Source organism: Chiloscyllium punctatum, chromosome 47 (assembly GCF_047496795.1).
Source record: "Chiloscyllium punctatum isolate Juve2018m chromosome 47, sChiPun1.3, whole genome shotgun sequence".
NCBI classification, from domain to species: domain Eukaryota; kingdom Metazoa; phylum Chordata; class Chondrichthyes; order Orectolobiformes; family Hemiscylliidae; genus Chiloscyllium; species Chiloscyllium punctatum.
Genome location: NC_092785.1, coordinates 54743500 through 54764585, shown reverse-complemented (window position 1 = coordinate 54764585; position 21086 = coordinate 54743500). Strand labels below are relative to the sequence as shown.

At 45.0% G+C, this 21086-nt stretch overlaps 1 long non-coding RNA gene across 2 annotated transcripts in view; it reads left to right on the top strand.

Moving 5' to 3' along the window:
* LOC140468632 (uncharacterized) overlaps positions 1 to 21086 on the top strand; it is a 642185-nt gene that overhangs the window by 596158 nt on the left and 24941 nt on the right. The window contains exons 2-4 of one of the 2 annotated variants that reach the window (XR_011955758.1): positions 4993 to 5099; positions 7517 to 7616; positions 10489 to 10593. This is a non-coding gene — a long non-coding RNA (uncharacterized lncRNA). The remainder of the gene's footprint in view (positions 1 to 4992; positions 5100 to 7516; positions 7617 to 10488; positions 10594 to 21086) is intronic. The other variant, XR_011955757.1, reaches the window with a different exon arrangement.

Here is a 21086-nt window from a genome sequence, read left to right as displayed (position 1 = left end):
TGGGGATATCTGTGATGCTTCCTGCAGTGAGTTGTTTAATTGTCCATCACCGTTCACAACTGGGTGTGGCTGAACTGCAGAGCTCCGATCTATTCCATTGGTTGTGGGATTGTTTAGCTCTGTTGCTGCTGATGCTGTTTGACATGAAATAGCTTCAGGAAATGGTTTAAGTAGAACCCAAAGAGATTAAACAAATATATCACAGACAAAAGATGAACTGGACCAGGGAATAGGACCCCTTAAAGATTAACGAGGCTGTCTATGGAACCACCGGGGGTGGGAAAGATATGCAAATATTTCACGTCCTTTTTACTGGAGAAAGATATGGAAGCTCGAGAGTTTGGAGAAATAAACAGAGAGAACATGAAAGTATCCATGTTATAGTGGAGGTGTTACTGGATGTCTTGAATCGCATCAAGGTGGATAAAGCCCTGGGACCTGATCAGATGTATCCCAGAACTTTCTGGAAATCTAGGGAAGTGATTGTTGGGCCTCTTCTGAGGTATTTGTATCATTGATAGCGACAGGTGAGGTGCCATTATTTTAAAAAGGTGGTAAGGAGAGGCCATGGAACAAGAGAATAGTGAGCCTGAAGTCAGTGGCAGGCAAGTTGTTGGAAGGGATTCTGAGGGACAGGATATCCATCTATTTGGAAAAGTAAGGAATAATCATTGACTATTGTCAATGTGGCTTGGTACGTGCACAATCGTGTCTCACTAACTTGACTGAATGTTTTGAAGTGACAAAGAAAATTGATTAAACCAGGCTGTGAACTTTGTTTATATGGACATTCAACAAGGTTCCACAAAGCAGACTGGTTAGCAGGGTTACATAACATGGAATGAAGGGAGAACAAGCCATCTGGGTACAAAACTGGCTTGATGGTAAGCGACAGAGGGTGATGATGGAGGTTTGTTTTGTGGACTGGAGGATTGTGAGCAGCAGTGTGCTACAAGGATCGATTATTGGGTCCTTAAATAAATGACTTGAATGTGAATATATGAGGTATTATTAGTAGCTTTACACAAGACATCAAAACTTGGAGTTGTTATGGACAGCGAAGAGGGTTAGTTCAGAATACAACAGGATATTGATCAGAATGGCAGTGGAGCAAGGAATGACAGATAGAGTTCAATTTAGATAAATGTTAGCTGTTGGATTTTGGAAAGGCAAATCGGGGCAGGACTTATACACTTACTGGTAAGGTCCTGGGGAGTGTTGCTGAACAAAGAGACCTTGGAGTGCAGGTTCATAGTTCCTTGAAAGTCGAGTCACAGGTAGGTAAGGGAGTGAATGCAGCGTTTGTTATGCTCTCCGTCATGTTGTTGCTGTACAGGACATTGATTAAGGCTCTTCTGGAATTCTGTTTTCAGTTCCAATCTCCCTGTTCCAGGAATGATATTGTGAAACTTGAAACATTTCAGAAAATGTTTGCAAGGACTTTGCCAGAGTTGGACAGTTTGAGGGCAGTGCATGTTTGGAGTGAGCTGCCAAGGGAAGGGGTGGACGCTAGTACAATTACAACATTTAAAAGACATTGATGAAGCCATTTCTCGTATTCTGTTTTCAGTTTGATTTTCCCTGTTCTGGGAAGGATGTTGTGAAACGTGAAAAGGTTCGGGCAAGAGTTACAAAAATGTTGCCAGGATTGAAGGATTTGGGCTACAGGGAGAGGCTGAATAGGCTGGGGTTAATTTCCCTGGAGATTCAAAGATTGAGAGGTGACTTCATGGAGATTTATAAAATCACCAGGGGCATGGATAAGGTGTGCAGCCGGGGTTCTTTTTCTTGAGCTTAGGTGGGTCCAAAACTAGAGCACATGGTTGAGAGGGCAAAGATTTAAAAGGAATCTAAGGGGCAATGTTTTCAAGCTGAGTGTGGTGTGTGTATGGAATGAGCTGCCAGGTAAAGTAGTGGAGGCTGATAAAATCACAACATTTAAAAGGCATCCGATTGGGTAGGTGAACAGTAAGGATTTTGATGGATACAGACCAAGAGCTGGCAAATGGGACTCCAGTCGTTTAGGATTCCTCGTTGGCATGGATGAATTGGACCGAAGTCCTGTTTCTGTGCTGGACATGTCTATGACGTTAATAAACTAAGATCCGTTCCTCTTTTGTGGAGAGCAAGCTGAAGCACAGATAGGTGTCCTTGGAGGTGAGAAGGTGAAGCAGTGATTTTGACCTGGTGCAGATTTGGTTCCAAGGTCTTGAATTTGCAGAGAGAGAGACGAATTATTAACACTGTCACAACGTTTAGTAACTACTTTCAAGTAATTGGCAAATAATATAAAGTGAAAATGTGAACATTATTGTACTCAGTAAGTTCTGAGCCTCTGGAACAGTCTGAACGACACAGATTTAGCAGGTATTCTGAAACAGACTTGAAATTTTAATTTTTCAGGAAAGATTTGGGGGGCTGTGGGCAAATAGGAGGGGAATTGGGACAGATTTGCAGCATCTCCAGAGGGAGTGAGTACAGCCCCGATGGGCTGAATAGCCCCCAGGCCCTGTGCTCTGTGATACTGCCCCATTCACTGTGAATGATGAAGCTCATCCCAGGGCAGAGAGAGGGATTAGCCCTCCACTCTCATCACAATGGGGCCCGGCTGATTGACAGCAGCTCCAGACCAATGGGAGGAGAGTCTGTGTGGTCCTGCAGCCAATGGGAGTGAATGAGGGGTGTGGCCAGCAAGATGACACCTGTCCATGAGCTGTGCAGGTGCCGTGTCACTGGGTGGGGTTGGGAGAGACAGCAGAGACTGGGACAGAGGCTGTGGGACCTGAATTACAAACTCCCGGTAAATTAAAACCAAAAGAACTGCGGAAGATGTAAATCAGAAAAAACAACCAGGAGGTTCTGGAAAAGCTCAGCAGGTCTGGCAGCATCTGTGAAGAGAAATCAGTTAAAGTTTCAGATCCAGTGTCCCTTCCTCAGAACTGATACTGAGAGAAAAAATGTTGGTTTATATGAGCAGGTAGGGTTTAGGGGAGGATGTAAGGAGTAAAGGATAGGTGGGAATAGAGTGAGAAGAAGGGTTGGATAAAGGAGTGATAACGATCTGGCTGGGGAGGGCGACTCGCTGTTAGTGGAGACTGTTAGTGGCTAACCATAGGTAGTGTGTAATGGCAGGCTGTGAGAACAAGGCCTGGTGTGTGGGGTAGGGGGGGGCTAGGACTTGGGTTGTTAACCTATGGTTAGCCACTCACTGTCTCCATTGTAAGCTGTTCTCCACAGACATCACTCCATGATTGGAGCTGCAGAGGACAAAGTTGCAGATTGGCGGCACGGTGGCACAGTGGTTAACACTGCTGCCTCACAGTGCCAGAGACCCGCGTTCTATTCCCACCTCCGGCAACTGTCTGTGTGGAGTTTGCACATTCTCCCAGTGTCTGCGTGGGTTTCCTCTGGCTGCTCCGCTTTCCTCCCACAGTCCAAAAATGTACAGGTTAGGTGAAATGGCCACGCTAAATTGCCCGTAGTGTTAGATGTAGGGGAATGGGTCTGGGTGGGTTGCTCTTTAGATGGTTTGTCTGATCTAAAAACCTCTTCAATATCCTTCCCAACCCCCTCAGTACTCCTCAAAGATGTATCTTAAAGTTGTTCTCTTTAATCAATGTTTCCAGCATTCGTGAAGCACTTCAGGAGACTTGTCAGTGTGAAAGGCTCCATACAATGCAGTTCGTTGTTGTTAATGTCTGACATTAGGAGAAACAGGAATGAACACTCTCTCTTGTACCTGATGAACAGCAGCAAAAGCAGGAAGCACTGAGCATGCTCCAGCCACAAAGGGCCTCTGGTGATTGATCTCAGTGCAGGACCAATAAGAGGATGGGGACAGGGCTGGAAGACAAGGTAATGCCGGTTGGTCTGAGTGAATGAGGGGCGTGGCTACACTCAACCATGTGATAAGCTTCTGGATTAGTGGTGCTGAAAGAGCACAGCAGTTCCGGCAGCATCCAAGGAGCAGCGAAATCGACGTTTCGGGCAAAAGCCCTTCATCAGGAATGAAGTGATACCACGTGATAACCTTCACTGGCAGCACTGTGATGTTGTGACCAAGGCATTGGAAATGTGTGAAGGTGCAGTACATGGTTAAGGAAAGACATATTGACCAGGAAGAGAAGGAAATTTTAATGGAACGGGCTGAGACGTTTTACAGAACTTAGTGCACATGGGAAAACACAAATTTGAAAATCCCAGGCCCGTGTTTGTGGCAAACGGGAAAATGCTTCAAATGGTGAAAGGTGTTAGTGATCGCCGCCATCTTTATTGGGGGCAGTGATCCACGGGACACGTGTGTGTGGCTGCCAACTTTGAGAGGGGCAAGCTGTAGGGGGACGCATGCGCAGACTTCCTTGGCAGGGAGTGATAGGGCAGGATTTACACAGTGTCAGAGTCAGGATGTTTTCAATGTCAAAGAGTGTGATGCTAGAAAAGCACAGCAGGTCAGGCAGCAGCCGATTGGTGGGAAGGAAGTTGGAAACGTAGGACAGGTCAAAAGGGCAGTGCCGAGTTGGAAGGCTGGATCTGGGATAAGGTGGGTGGAGTGGAAATGAGGAAACTGGTGAAATCCACATTGACCCCATGTGATTGGAGGATCTGAACACAGAAGATGAGGCGTTCTTCGTCCAGGCATCAGATGCCTGGGATTTGGCGGTGGAGATGGCCCAGGACCTGCATATCTTTGGTGCAGCGGGAAGGGGAGTTAAAGTCTTTGGGCACAGGCTGTTTGACTTGTTTAGTGTTTTCCTGTTACTTTCACAGACCTTTTGTTAGTTAATTTTCCTCTGCTGCCCAACCCCTGACAATGTGCTCCTCTCTAAACGGACTAAATTTTCCACAGTATCTTTGACAGTGAATAATTCTTTTTTTTTTCAACAAAAGAGTGCATTTTCCTTCCATTTCTGACCATCATATTCTGCAACATTCTCATTTCCTGTAATGCATTTAGCCCTCCCTGAAATATCAACAATGCTTCTCTCTCCACAGACACCAGTGATTAATGCCAAAGCCCCATTGCCTGTGGAGAGGATGATGTTTGACTTCCTTGTACAGCTGCAGTTCGTGTGGTGAAGGTGCTCCCACAATGTTCTTGGGTAAGAGATGTTATAGGTTATTCATTCAGCGACAGTGAAGAGTTGACAATGTGTGTGCAAACCAACAGCAGTTTGTATTTTTATCATTTTTATAATTTCACAGACATTGAGAATTTCTGACATAAGGCCACAGATGGGGATATTAGGTAGGTTATCAAAAGTATTGCCAAATAAGCAGGTTTTCAGGAATACCTTAAAGAATAAAAGCAGGTCTGAGAGGGTCAGGGTGCGAATTCCAGACTGTGTTGCCTTGGCAACTGTCAAAACAGCCAGACCGGTGAAGCAATACATAAATGCATCTTTGGGAGTCTGAAAGAAAATGAGTTGTCGAGGTCTCTCAGGTTGTGTGGTGCAGGGAGACAGGGATGTTCACAGCCAGGAATTACATCAAGTGAGAGAATTTTAAATTGTTGCTTGTAAATAGAAGCCTTTTGATGAATCAACAAGTTTTGGTACAAGTGAGCACTTGGGCAGTAGGGTTTTCGATACTCTTGAGATTATATGTAATTTGAATGTGGGAGGCTGGCCAGGAGTGTGTTTGGAGAACGAAGTCTGGAGATAACACAAGGATGCACGAGTATTTCAGTAAATGAGCTGAGATTAGGGTGGAGTTGGGTGATGTCACTGATGTAGGAATAGCAGTTTTGAGTCGGGCCCCTCCTCATCACTCCCCCTCACCCATTCACAAATATTGTTCGTTGTTCTGTCTGTCTTTTCTGGTTATGTCCTTCTCTCCAATTCTGCTAAGAACTAATGTTTGACGTCAAGGTCCTGCTCCATCTCCACTCTCCCTTTCCTTTCTGGATTCCTCATATGTGGTGTCCATCCAGGATCTATCTTTGTTCCTTCCTGTATCTCACCTACATACTGCCAGGAGGTAACATCGCCCAAAAGCACCGTGTTAGGTTTCCCATGTACACTGACGATGCCCAGCTCTCTCTCCCTATCATCCCTCTCCATTGCTCCACTGTTACTCATTCATCAAACTGCTTACCACTCGATTGGCTGCAATTTCCTCCAATGAAACACTGCAATGGTTAAACCCATTGCCTTCAGTTGCTATTACAAATTCCTTTCCCTTATTGCTGAGCCCATCCCTCTTACTGGGAAATGCCTGAGGCAGGACTTCACAATATTGCTCTCATATTCTGACCCCAAGGTGACCTTCTGATCAGACATCTACACAATCGCAAACACCAGGAACTCCAATCTCTAAAATGTTATTTTTCTCCACCTCACCCCAGCTCCATTGCTACTGAAACCCCTTACCCATGTCTGTGTTGCATTAAAGTTGACAAATCTAAAACAGAACCCTTGATTCTGCAACTGCCCCAGAGTCTGGTTCCAGGTTCCCTCATGATGGGACACATCCTCTCAGTATTTACCCTTTTATACCCCTTAATAAGCCAATGTGTTTCAATAAGATCCCCTCTCATTCTCCCCCAAATCCAGTGAGTCGAGTCCCAACTTCTTCAGCCTTTTCTTAAAAGGGAGTCCCTGCAAACCAGGGATCATCCCAGTCAATCTTCTCTAAATGCCTCCGATGAAGTGATGTCTTTCCTTATATAAAGGGTCCAAAATGTCTCTCATTACTCCATATGTAGTCTCACTCGCACTTTATAAAGTTGCTCTCAGGTATATACTCCAAACTCTTATACTGCAAATCCCTTCAAACAAGGAACAACGTTTCATCTCCCTTCCTGATGACCTGTTGTAACTGTGTGCTGGCTTTCTGTGTTTCCTGCACAATTACCTCCTGGTCTCTTTTGTGTTGCAGGTTTCTACATTTCTACCATTTAAATAGTCCTCTGTTCTTTTATTAACTCCTCCAAAATGAACAACTTCACATTATCCCAAGTTATGCGCCATTTGCCAACTTGGTGTCCACTTCTCCAACGAATCCCTCTCTGTAAACAGTTTATAATCCTTTTGGAAGTATACTGGTCTGCATTTTCTCGGAGATTCCCCCCTCATTCTACTCAACCTTTCCAGGGAGCACCGGGCAGTGTGAAGCATGCTGAGTTGCTGTCTTTTCAGAGAGACTCTTTGGAAGGATTGGGAAGATCTTGCTGCCCATTGGTCAGAACTTGCCCATCAAGCTGCATGAGACTTTCACCCTCCATGTCTTATTGATGAGGCACAGCGGCAGCACGGAAGGAAAGAAAAGGAAGAAAATCCTGCTGTCCGCATCTCACTGACTCTTGGAACATTCTCTCCCATGTGTCAAAGATCTGCCCTGTTCAGTCACATGAAGTCCCAAGGTGGAAACTCATAGAAACCCACACAGATTTCCCCCTGAGCTGACTACTGGTCTCCACAAGGGGTGATGTGTACAGTCATCCTGGACCAGGAGGAGGGGATGGTGTGAGTTTCTAACCTGACCTGACAGTGACAGATTTTATAAACTTGTATTACAGGATACTACAGGTGGATATTCAGATAGGATTCTCAGTAATTGTAACGCCAAACTCTGATTGAATTACTCCATTCATCAGGACCTGGATATTTGCACTGTGTGTGAGTATTTTGTTCCAGCTCAATTCCATTTTCTGCATAAAAATTCTCCTTTGAATCAAACCGTCCTGTCAATCGATCTCCCCGAAATCTTCAATATGTGTCCAGGAATCCATTTATGATGAATTGATGAGTGTAAGGTTTAACATCCTGATGTATATGTTTTGTAAGCACTTGTCTCTCAGCTCCCCTCAATTTCCTTTGCTACAAGGAGAACAATCTCAGTTTTCCCAAACCCCTGATTCCCCAGTGTCTGTTTGCTCTCTATAAGGCACGCATCAGGATCGTGTTGGAACATTCTCCACTTGCCTGCATCAGTGCAGCCCTCAACAGTATGAAAGAAAGTTTTCTTTCTCACAGACCCAATGTACCACTAGAGCGTTTTTCTGTCTTGTAGACCGCTGAGATGTTTATTATAGGAATATGACAGGCTCCATTGGACATCAGGTCAGAAAAGGTGATACTAGAATAGATGGCACGTGATTGGTCAATGTTTTTGGGAGAAACGTGAGATGCAGAGTTTTAAGAGGAAATTCAGAAGCTCAGCGCAGGAATTGGAAAGGGCCATCATCAAGTGAGAAATAAACATTGGGCATCCTGAAAGCTGGAAATAACGAAAGGCAGATATAGCAGAGCTTTGAGAGACTGGAGGGGATTAGACATGGGGATGATAATGAAGCTGGAGGAGATGCAAGTTGGAAAGGATTGTGAGGATGGAGGATGTTACAGAGATAGAGAGATTTGTGATAGAGGTTTTTGGATTTTGAGGCTGGAGTGGAATTATAGAGATGAGGAATATTTGTAAGGCTGGATGAGGTGGCACTGATAGGGAGAGTTCCAAACATAGAGGAATTTACAGAGATAACGAGTCATAAAGTTACACAGCATCGACACAGACCCTGTGGTCTAACCAGTCCGTGTCGACCATAAATTCGAACTGAACTAATCGCACCTGCCTCCACTTGGTCCAAGTCCATCCGAGCATTCCCTATTGATATATGGGTCCAAATGTTTTTTTTTCCTATTAGAATCCCATTCCCCTACCCTCTTGCTCTACATTTACCCCTGACTAATTCACTCAACCCAATCATTCCTGAACACTATGGGCAATTGAGCACGGCCAGTTCACCTACCCTGTACATCTGTGGATTGTGGGAGGAAACGGGAGCACCTGGAGGAACCCACGCTGTCATGGGGAGGAATATGCAAACTCCACATGGACAGTCACCCAATACAGGAATTGAGCCTGTGTCCCTGGCGCTGAGAGGTAGCAGCACGAACCATTGAGCCACAGTGCCACCCTGAAATTGTAATTGTATTCACATCTATCACGTCCTCTGCAAGTTTGTTCCACATGTGAACCACTCTCTGTGCAAAAACAAAATATAAATCCGGAACTTCTTTTTAAACCCTTCCTTTTCTCACGTTAAAAAGTATGTCCCCAGTCTTGAATTGCGTCCCCTCCTGGAAAGGGCACCTGCTGTTCACATCACCGAAACTCTTCAGGATTTTATAAACCTCTAATCAGGTCACCCCTCAGCCTCCTGTGTGCTCCAGTGAAAAGGGACCCAGCCTATCAGGACTCTGTTTATAATTCAATCCCTCCGTTCCCATCACCATTCTGGTAAATCTCTTCTGAACCTGCTCCAATTTAATAATATCCTTCCTATAACAGCACAACCAGAACTGGGCACAGTATTCCAGAAGAGGCCTCACCAACATCCTGTAATACCTCAACATAACGTCCCAACTCCTATATTCAAAGATCTGAGCAATGAAGGCAAATGTGCTAAAGCCCTTCTGAACCACCCTGTCTGCATGTGACACATAGTTCAAAGACCTGAACCCCTCGGTCTCTTTGTTCCATATCACTATCCGAGGCCCAACTTTTAATCAGTGTAAGTCCTGCCTTCGTTTGTTTTACCAAGATGTAATATTTTGCATTTATTCCAATCCAACAAATCACAAACATCCTTCGAGTATAAAGGCAAGACGAGTATACTTAAGAGTAAAATCAGTAAGGCAAAAAGGGGACAGGACACCGCTTTGGCGAATAGGGAAAGGGTTTTTAGAAATACATTAAGAGCAAATGGGTCACTAGAGAGAGAATAGGCCACCTCAAAGATCAACAAGGCAGCCTATGTGTGAAGACACAGGAGATGGGGTTGTTGGGGGGATACTAAACAAGGGGCATCAGTGTTTACTGTGGAGAAGGACATATTTGTGGGGGTTGTCAAGATTAGAGATCGTGAGGGTGATGAGACAGGAGGAGATTGGAGGATGTTATAGAGATTGACATGTTTGTGATACCAGAGATAGTGATGGTTCTGAGGCTAGAGAGGACTTCTAGAGATAAGGAAGAGTTAAGTCTGGATGAGGTGACCGTGATCTGGGGAGTTGTGAGGATGGAGGAATTCACAGAGATAGCGAGAATTAGTCATGAAGTGATACAGCATAGTAACAGACCCTGTGGTTAAACCAGTCCGTGTCGACCATAATTCCCAACTAATCTAATCGCACCTGCCTCCGCTTGGTCCACATTCATCCAAACATTTCCTATTTATGGACTTGTCTAAATGTCTTTTAAACATTGTAATTGTATTCACAGCTGCCTCTTTTTCTGGGAGTTCACTTCACACATGTAAAAGTAAAAACAAATCCCCAATTAGTTTTTCAAACCTTTCTCATCTATTTTCAAATTGTATGCACCCAGGTCTTGAATTCCACCCCCCCCCCCACCACCTCTTACGCTTGAGTGAAAAAGCATCCCAGCCTATCCAGCTTCTCCTTGTGACACAATCCCTCCATTCACAGCAACATCCCGGTTAGTCTCTTCCGAATCCGCTCCGATTTAATAATATCCTTCCTATAACAGCACAACCAGAACTGGACGCAGTATTCCAGAAGAGGCCTCCCCAACATCCTGTACAGCCTCAACCTAAATTCCCAACTCCGGTACTCAGAGGTCTGAGCAATGAAGGTAAGTGTGCTAACCACCTTCTTAACCACCCTGTCTACATGTGACACAGACTAAGAAAACCTGAACCCCTCGGTCTCTTTGTTCCATATCACTACTCAAAGCCTTACTTTTAATTAGTGTAAGTCCTGCCCTTGTTTGTTTTATCAAGATGCAATATTTTGCATCAGTATTTACTGTGGAGAAGGACACGGGAGATGTAAAATGTGGGGAAATAAATGGTTACATCTTGAAAAATGTCCATACTGCAGAGTTCTGGATGTCTGGAAATGCATAAAGGTGGATCAATCCCCAGGCTTTGATCAGGTGTATCCAAAAAATTCTGTAGGAAGCGATGGAAGTGATTTCTGGGCCTCTTGCTGAGATTTTTGTATTATTGATAGTCACAGCTGAGGTGTCAGAAGACTGCGGGTTGGTTAATATGGTGCTACTATTTAACGAAGGTGGTTTGGACAAGCCAGGGAACTACAGACGCTGTGCTAGACTAGGTGTTGGAGGGAGCCCTGAGCGATAGGATTTGCGTGTATTTGGAAAAGCACGGACTGATTAGGGATAGTCAGCATAACTTTCTGCATGGGAAATCATGTGTCACATACTTGATCTGGTTTTTAAGAAGTAACAAAGAGGATTGATGAGAGAAGAGTAGTAGATGTGATCTATATGGACTTCAGTAAGGCATTCGACAAGGTTCCCCATGGGAGACTGGTTAGCAAGGTTAGATCTCATGGAAGTAGCCATTTGGATATAGATCTGGCTCAAAGGCAGAAGACAGAGGGTGGTGGTGATGGATGATTATTTTTCAGACTGGAGGCCTGTGACTAGTGGAATGCCACAAGGATCGGTGCTGGGTCCACTACCTCTCATCATTTATATAAATGATTTGGATGTGAACACAGGAGGTATTGTTAGTAAGTTTGTAGATGGCATCAAAATTGGAGGTGTAGTGGACAGTGAAGAAGGTTACCTCAGATTTCAATGGGATTTTGATCAGATGGGCAAATGGGCTGAGGAGTGGCAGATGGAGTTCAATTCAGATAAGTGCGAGGTGCTCTATTTTGGAAAAGCAAAGCTTAGCAGGACTGATACACATCATGGTCAGGTCCTGGGGAGTGTTGCTGAACAAAGAGACCTTGTTGTGCAGGTTCATAGCTCCTTGAAAGTAGAGGCGCAGGTAGATAGGATCGTGAAGGTGTTTGGTATGATTTCTTTTATTGGCCAGAGTATTGAGTAAGAGAGTTGGGAGGTCATGTTGCGGCTGTTCAGGACATTGGTTTGGCCACTCTTGCAATATTCTGCGCAATTCTGTTCTCCACCTGTCAGAAGGATGTTGTGTAACTAGAAAGGTTCACAGAAGATTTATAAGGATATTGCCAGGGTTGGAGGGTTTGAGATATAGGGAGAGGCTGTACAGGCTGGGGCTGTTTTCCCTGGAGCGTCAGAGGCTGAGGCGTGATCTCCGAGATTTATAAAATCATGAGCATGGATCGGATAGATAGACAAGGTATTTTCACTGGAGTGGGGGAGTCCAGAACGAGGGGGCATAGATTTAGCGCGAGAGGGGAAAGATATAAAAGGGACCTAAGGGGCAACTTTTTCATGCGACAGTGGTGCGTTTATGGAATGAGCTGCCAGAGGGAGTTGTGAAGGCTGGTACAATTGCATCATTTATTAGGCTTCTGAATGGGTATATGAATAGGAAGGGTTTAGAGGGATATCGACCAAGTGCTGGCAAATAGGACGAGATTAGGTTCGGATATCTGGTCGGTATGGACGAGTTTGATTGAAGGGTCTGTTTCCGTGCTGTATGTCTGTGACTCGCAGCCGGGGATCAGCTCAGTGGGTTTCAGTCTCTTAAAAGGTAAATCTTACTCTGTTGCGGATTGTAAAAAGTAAAACATTCAGTAGGGTGAGTGTTTACTAGTTTAAATGCCTCTGTTATGATCTTTTGGTTGAATGTTTTAAATATAAAATACAGGTACCAATGTATTCGAGAGTAGTCTTTTGTAAAGCTGTAAGACTCTGCCTTTTTCTGGATCTACAGATTAAGGTGCAGAGATGGCCATTCGTACAGTGATGTGCACTTCCTGGAGGAGAGTAGGGGGAGTTTGAATGATCCTGATGATAGCCTGCAGGAAGTGATGCAAGTCCTCTTGGATCACATGGATCAGATGGAGCAGTACTTAATGGTAATGAAGAATTTACAAGAGTCAGGATGTGTGATAGGTGGCAGTTTCAGGCCGGAAAACTGCCGATACAGTCAGGTAGATGGGTTACCTCTCGGAAAGGTAGGAGAGGGAGGTAGGTAGAGCAGGAGTCTCCTGTGGAGAAAGTGAGGACTGCAGATGCTGGAGAACAGAGCTGAAAAATGTTTTGCTGGAAAAGCGCAGCAGGTCAGGCAGCATCCAAGGAGCAGGAGAATCGACGTTTCGAGCATAAGAAGGGCTTGTGCCAGAAACGTCAATTCTCCTGCTCCTTTAATGCAGCCTGACCTGCTGCGCTTTTCCAACAACACATTTTTTCAGCCATGAGTCTCCTGTGGCTATCCCCATCTCAAACATGTTTACTGTTTTGGATAATGTAGGTTGTCATAGACTTCCAGGGAATGTTGCACTGACAGCCAAGTTACTGTTACTGAGATTGGCTCCACTATAATGAGAGGTCTATCAGATTCCAAACGCTCAAGGATGATAAGGGACTTTCTAGTTGGGCACAGACTGCTGTTTCTGCAGCTAACAGTGAGACATCAGAATGGGGTGATACCTCCCTGGTGCCAGGGTCAAGGATGTTTCGGACAGGTAGCAGAATATTCTCAAAGGAAAGAATGACCAGTGGGAGGTCATTGTACATTGGTACCAATGAAAAAGGAAGGGGAAAAGATAAATGGCCTGATGAGAGAATATAGCAAATTAGCCTGGAGTATAATAAACCAGGTCCTCGGTCATAATATGTGGATTACTCCAGGTGCTCCATGCTCGTGAGACTAGGAATAGCAGGATGGAGGAGATGAATGATTGGCTAAGGAACTGGTGTAGGGCAGAAGGATTCACATCTTTTAATCATTGTAATCTCCTCTTGAGTAGAGTTGATGTGCATAAGAAGGATGGATTGTACCTGAATTGGAAGGTGTCTGATATCCAAGCAGGGAGATTTGCTCGTGCTACTCAGGAGTCATTAAACCAGTGAGGGAGTGTGGGTAAACTCAAAGAGATAGTGAGAAAAGAGGTAAGTCTGAGGCTGGTACAGTTCAGAAGTCAGGCGGTCAAGGCAGGCAAGGGCAAGGCACAGAACCAGGTGGAACTGACAAGTTACACTGCATTTACTTCAATGCAAGAGGCCTGACAGGGAAGGCAGATGGGCTCAGGGTATGGTTTTGAACGTGGCACTGGGATATCATGGGTATTACAGAAACGTTGCTCAGAGATGGGTAGGACTGGCAGCGTAATGTTCCAGGGTATCGATGCAAGAGGAAGGATAGAAAGGGGGACATGAGAGGGGGCGGAGTGGCCTTTTTGTTTAGGGGTAGCATTACAGTTGTGCTGAGGGAGGATATTCTGAGATTACGTCCAGCGAAGTTACTTAGGTTGACCTGGGAAATAAGAAAGGGATGATCACCTTGTTGTTATTACCTGCGTGGGTTTCGTCTGTTTGCTGTGGTTTCCTCCCACTATCTAAAGATATACAGGTTGGGTGGATATTCCAGGCTGAATTGGCCATATTGTTCAGGGATGTGCAGGCTAGGTGGATTAGCCGTGGGAAATGCAGCGTTACAGGTTTAAGGTAGGAGGCTTTGAGGGTCAGTGTGGATGTGATGGGCCGAATGGCCTGCTTCCACACTCAGGATTCTCTGATAATTCTACTAGTTTTAAAATAGTTACAGAAAATAATAAACCAGATCTAAACGGTGTTCTAAATTGGACAAAGGCGAATTTTGACGGTACAAGGCGAGAACCTTCAATATTTCTTTGCTATTCCCAGGTAAAGGGATGGCTGGAAAGTGGGAACAAAAGAACAGAAGGAAGAGGAGCAGGAGTAGGCTACCTGGCCCCTCAAGCCTGCTCTGCCATTCAATAAGCTCAGGGCTGATCTTTTCATGGCCTCAGCTCCACTTTCCTGTTCTCTCACCATAACCCTTAATTCCTTTCCTGTTCACAAATCTACCTTTTGACCTAACGATAGTCAAGTTGATAACGTCAACTGCTGCACTCAGCAGCAAATTCCACAGATTCACAGATTTATCTGAAGAAGTCCATCCTGATCTCAGTCCTAAATCTGATATCCCCTTATTTTGACTCTCTGCTCCCTATTTTGCTCTGTCCCCAGTGGAAATCACCTCCCTGCTTCAAGTTTATCTACTCCCTTAATAATTTCAATTTTTTTCCTATCCAACCCCCCGATACTTCGAAATTCCAATGAGTATAGAACTAGTTTTCTCAATCTCTCTGCATACGCCAACCCTCTGAAATCCTGACTCAAACTAGTGATCCTCCACTGCACCCTCTCCAGTGCCAGTACATCCTTCCTGAACTAAGGATACCAAACCTGTACACAGTACTCCAGGTGTGGCCTCTCCAGCACCCTGTACAGCTGCAGCATAACCATCCCTCTAGCAATGAAGGACAATATTCCCTTCACTGTCTTATTTACCTGCTGCACCTGCAAACCAACTTCCTGTGAATCATGCACAAGAAAACCCAGCTCCCTCTGTACAGCAGCCTGCTGCAAGTTTTCACCATTTCATCAGTTAGCTGTTAGTCCGACCAAAATGGAGGACCTCACATTTCCCAACATTGTCCTCCATCTGTTCGACCCTTACCCACTCACTTAACCTATCCGTATCCCTCTGCAGACTTACAGTGGCCTCTGCACACATTGCTCTACCACTCAGCTTAGTGTTGTCTACCTTTCATGAATCGATGCTGTGTCTGCTCTGAGACAATTTCTATCCAGATAGCTCACTATTTCTTCCTTGAGAGATCGAGCATTTCCCCCACTACAGATGTTATGCTAACAGGTCCATTTAAAAATATTGGCATCACATCTGCAGCTATCTAATCTGTCAGAACCGTCCCAGAGTCCAGCACATTTTAGTGAATTATCACGAGTGCGTTTGCTATTTAGCCTCTGCCATCTGTTATAGTCTCCTGGGATGCACTCCATCACGGCCAGACGACCCATCTACCTTTCGGCTGTTATCCTTCCCAACACTACCTCTTTACTGAGAATGCTTCTATGTCCTCATCTGCCATTGCATCCATAGGCCTGCAACAACAAGAGTACACAGACAGTATGTTCCTGTTAAGGCCAAGGCTGGGAGGTGTAAGGAATGCTGCCTGTCGAGAGAAATTGAGGGCCTGGTCAAGAAAATGAAGGAGGGATATGGCAGTTACAGGGTTTGCGTGAATCCCTCCAGGAGTAAAAGGGCAGTAGGAGTATAGTCGGGGGAAACCATGAGGGCTAAAAGGGGACATGAGATAGCTTTGGGAAATAGGTTTAAGGGAGAACCCAAAGAGATTCGACAAATACACCTAGGACAAAAGAGTAACCAGGCAGAGATTAGGGACCCTCCAAGATCAGCAAGGCTGTCTGTGGAACCATCGGAGGTGGCAGGATTTCATGTCAGCTTTTACTTAGAGGATGTGGAAGTGAGACAGTTTGGAAAAATAAATAGTGATAACTTGACAAGTGTCCATATTACAGAGAATGAGGTACTGGATATCTTATAATACATAAAGCTGAATAAATCCCTGGGACCTGATCAGGTGTGTCCCAGAACTTTGTGGGAAGTTAGGGAAGTGATTGCCGGGCCCCTCGCTGAGATATTTGTATCACCAATAACCACAGGTGATGTGCTGTAAGACGGGTGCCATTATTTGAGAAAGGTGATGAGGAAAGTCCAGGGAACAATACACCGATGAGCCTGAAGTCAGGCAAGTTGCTGGAAGGGTTCTCAGGGACAGGATTTGGATGTAATTGGAAAGGCAAGAAATAATTAGGGATAGTCAGCATGGCTTTGTGCATGGAAATCACTAACTTGGTCTTCAGAAAGACGTTCAACAAGGTTCAACATAACAGACTGGTTAACAAATTATACAAAATTGGCTGGAAAATTGGAGACAGAGGATAGTGGTGAAGTGTTGCTTTTCGGACTGGAGATCTGTGATGAGCAATATGGTGTAAGGATTGGTGTTGGGTCCACTGCTTTTCATCATTTATATAAATGATTTCTATGTGAATATAGGAGCTATGATTAGTGACTTTACACAGACATCAAAATTGGAGATGCAGTGGACAGGGAAGAAAGTTACCTCAGAGAACAATGAGACTTCAAACAACTGGGCTGAGGAGTGGCAGATGGAGTGGAATTCAGATAAATGTGAGGTGCTGCATTTTGGAAAAACAAATCAGGGAAGGGCCTGGGGAGTGTTGCTGAACAAAGAGATGTTGAGGTGCAGGTTCATAGTTCTTTGAAAGTGCAATAGGCAGGGTGGTGAAGAAGGCATTTGGTTAACTTGCATTTATTGGTCTGTGCATTATGTATAGGAGTTGCGACATTATTTTGCAGCTGTACAGGACATTGATTCAGCCATTTCTGGAATTCTGATTTTAGTCCTAGGCTCCCTGCTATCGGAATGATATAATAAAACATGAAAGGATTCAGAAAAGGTGTGCAAAGATGTTTCTAGGGTTGAGGGTTTGACCCATACAGAGAGGCTGAATAGGCTCGGGCTGTTTTCACTGGAGCATCGGATGCTGAGAGGTGACCTTCGAGGTTGATAAATCGTGAAGGACATGGTTAGGGTGAACAGCCAGGGTCTTATTCCCAGGTTAGGGGAGTCCAAAACCAGAGAGCACAGACGGGAGGTGTGAGGGAAAAGATTTAAATGCGATCTAAAGAGCAATGTTTTCAAGCTGAATATGGTACGTGTATGGAATGAGCTGCCAGAGGAAGTGTGGAGGCTGGTAGGATTACATTTAAAAGGCATCTGATTGGGTACGTGTTTAGGAAACGTTTAGAAGGATATGGGCCGAGTGTTGGCAAATGGGACGAGATTAATTTAGGATATCTGGGCGGCATTGACTAGTTGGACCCAAGTGTCTGTTTCTGTGCTGTGCATCTCTATGACACTAATAAATTCAAATTAAGATAGATTTCTCTTTTATGGAGAGCTAGCAAAAGACCTGACAATTCTCCTTGGAGCTGAGAAGCTTAATCAGTCATTTCAACCAGAAACAGATTTGTTTCCAGGATATTTAATTTACAGAAACACTGAGAGAATTTATTGTCACAATTTTTAGTAACTACTTTCAGGTAATTGGCAAATAATGCAGGTTAAAAATGTGAAGGTTATTTTACTCAGTAGGTTCTGAGCATCTGGAAAAGCTTGAACCACAGCTAGATGCAGCTTTTGTTATTTTCAAAAAAGATTTGGAATTTAACTATTTGAGGATAAATGTGGAGGGCTACTGGTAAATGGGAGTGGAGAAAGGGCAGATTGGCAGCATCTCCAGATGGAGAGAGTACAGCCCCAATGGGCTGAATAACCCCCAGGCCCTGGGCTCTGTGATACTGCCCCATTCACTGAATGATGAAGCTCATCCCAGGGCAGAGCCACAGTCATGTACAGCAAGGAAACAGCCCCTTTAGTCAAACCTGTCCACACCGACCAGATATCCCAATCTAATCTAGTCCTATGTGACAGCAGTTAGCCCATATCACTCTACGCCCTTCCCATTCATATACCCATCCAGCTGCCTTTCAAATGGTGGAACTATACCAGCTGTCACCACTTCCCTGACAGTAGATTCCATACACGCACATGAAAAAAGTTGCCCCTTGGGTCTCTTTTATATCATTCTCCTCTCACCTTAAACCTATGCCCCCTCGTTCTGGACTTCCTAACCCCAGGGAAAAGGCCTTGTCTCTGTATCCCATCCAGGCCCCTCATGATTTTATAAACCTCTGAGGTCACCCCTCAGCCTCCTACCACTCAAGTCACAAAGGGACCCGGCTGATTGATGGCAGCTTCAGACCAATAGGGGAGTTGGTGTAATCCTCCCGCCAATGGGAGTGAATGAGGGGTGTGGCCAGCAGGCCAACACGTGACCATGAGCTGTGCAGGTGCAATGTCACTGTGAGGGGGGACCCAGTGAGTGTGAAGAGAGTGGGAGAGACAGCAGAGACTGGGAGAGAAATTGAGTTTGTGTACTGGGTGGGTTGATAAACACACGATGCAGGCTGCTAGACCTGAATTATAAACTCCCAGTAAATGAAAACCAAAGGAATTGCGGATGCTGTGAATCAGAAACAACAACCAGAAGATCCTGAAAATGCTCAGCAGGTCTGGCAGCATCTGTGAAGAGAAGTCAAAGTTAACATTTCTGATCCAATGACCCTTCGTCAGAACTGATGTTCCTGAGAAACAATGTTGGTTTATATGCAGAAGGTAGGGTTTAAGGTGTAAATGATAGGTGGTGATAGATTCCAAAGAACGTGATGGGAGCAGTTGGACAAATGAGTGCATAACGATCTGGCTGGGGGAGGGTGAATAGCTGTTTATGGAGACTGTTAGTGACTAACCATAGGTAGTGTGTAATTGCAGGCGATGTAATAACAGGGCCTGGTCTATGGGATGGGGGCTAGGACACTAGTACGTAGGAGGCTTAGGACTTAAAATTATGGAATCCAATATTGAGGCCAGAGGGCTGAAGGGTCCCCAGGTACAAGATGAGGTGATGTTCTTCCAGCTTGTGTTAAAGTGTGGCGCTGGATGTGCACAGCAGGTCAGGTAGTATGCAAGGAGCAGGCGAGTTGACATATTGGGCCTAAGCACTTCTTCAGGAATGTGAGGGTGGGGAAGAGGACAGATAATAGGATGGGTGTGTAGGGCTGGTGGGAAGGTCGTTGGGAAGGCAATAGGGAAATGCAGGTGGTGGTAATGGTGAGAGGGTGGAGTGGATATTTGGGAAGGAAGATGGACAGATGGGACAGTTTGAGGGCGGTGCTGAGTTGGAGGGTTGGATCTGAGATAAGGTCGGGGAGAGGAGATGAGTAAATGTTGACAAGTTGTTGAAGGGTCGCTCCATCCCACCTATTATTTACTCTTTTACCCCTATCTCCTGCAGTCCAAAGACGTGTAGGTTAAGTGAATTGGCCAAGCTAAATTTCCCGTCGTGTTCAGGGATGTGAAGGTGAGGTGCGTTGTTCAGGAGAAATTTAGAATAACAGAGTTGCGGAATGGGTCTGGGTGGGATACTCTTCGGAGGGTCAGTGTGGATTTGTTGGACCGAATGGCCTGTTTCCACACTCTAGGGAGTCTAATTTTCCCAGCTGCCATCGGTTCTGAGGAAGGGTTACTGGACCCGGAATGGCCCTTGTTGTGTGCAGGAGCCGGAAACTGGGAAGGGGGATTGGCAGCGGAAACCGGGAGAAAATGATTCAGTTTGGACTGGGAGGTTTTATTTACACGTCTGTACAGGATGTTAGTCCTGAATTAGAAACTCTTGGTCCCATGTTTACAGCAAATGGGAAAACGGTTGTGGGCCTCAGTCAGTGATAGGTCCTGGGTTATGGCCGCCATTTTTACTGGGGGCACGGTACAGCAAGGTGCATGGACATGTCCTCTTCCTGGGTGGGGGAGGGGTGATTTGAAAGAGGAGCATTTACACATCAGACACATACCGGAGAAATATTTGTCTTTCCAATTCATCCTGCACTGGCTGAGATTTGTTTTGTGAATTCTCTTTATGGGATATTAAATGAGAATAATTGAGGACGGGATTTCAAAAAAGCAGATTTCTGCACTCAGCGGAGTCATCAGGCTCTGAATATCATGAGCATTTTACTGTGGAAGGAGAAAGGGTTGTCTGTTCTGTCTCTGGTAAAATATCTTCAATACTTTTGTAAAGCAAAATGCAGAAAGATGTTCACATTTGTGGTTGAATCCCCCATGGGCGATTTGGCCTGAGTGGGAGCACAGAATTATCTAAATTATACCTAGTCTCTTTGCAGGAACTGTCAGATTTAGTCCCAATCACTCACTTCATGATGTTAACCTGTAAACTCCTAATTTTCAACTCCCTGCAAAATTCTCATTAAAATTTTTTGTGAACTCAAATTCCAGCACATTTTCAGGTGGAATGTTCCAGGTTCTGACAACTGTCTGTTCATCCAGAAATTGCTGAGGTCCATGTTGACGCTGGGGTTACAAAGGGCTGAGCTGAAAGATGAGATGCAGTTCCTGAGCTCCCATTGCGATGCATAGGGACAGGACAGGATGCTGAGGGCAGTGTAGGTGTGAGCAGACAATGAAAATGACAGGGCTGCACTGAGTGTTGCTTGACTTAATGAGTGCGTTTTGGAGTTGGGTGTAAACAGAGGGAGGTGAGACAGGGAGAAGTTGAAGCTGAAACTCTGGTTTAGTTCAGGCCATTGAGAAATTCACATGGTCCCAATGGGAACAGCCAATTTGTAAGTGATATCTGCAGAGTATTTGTTA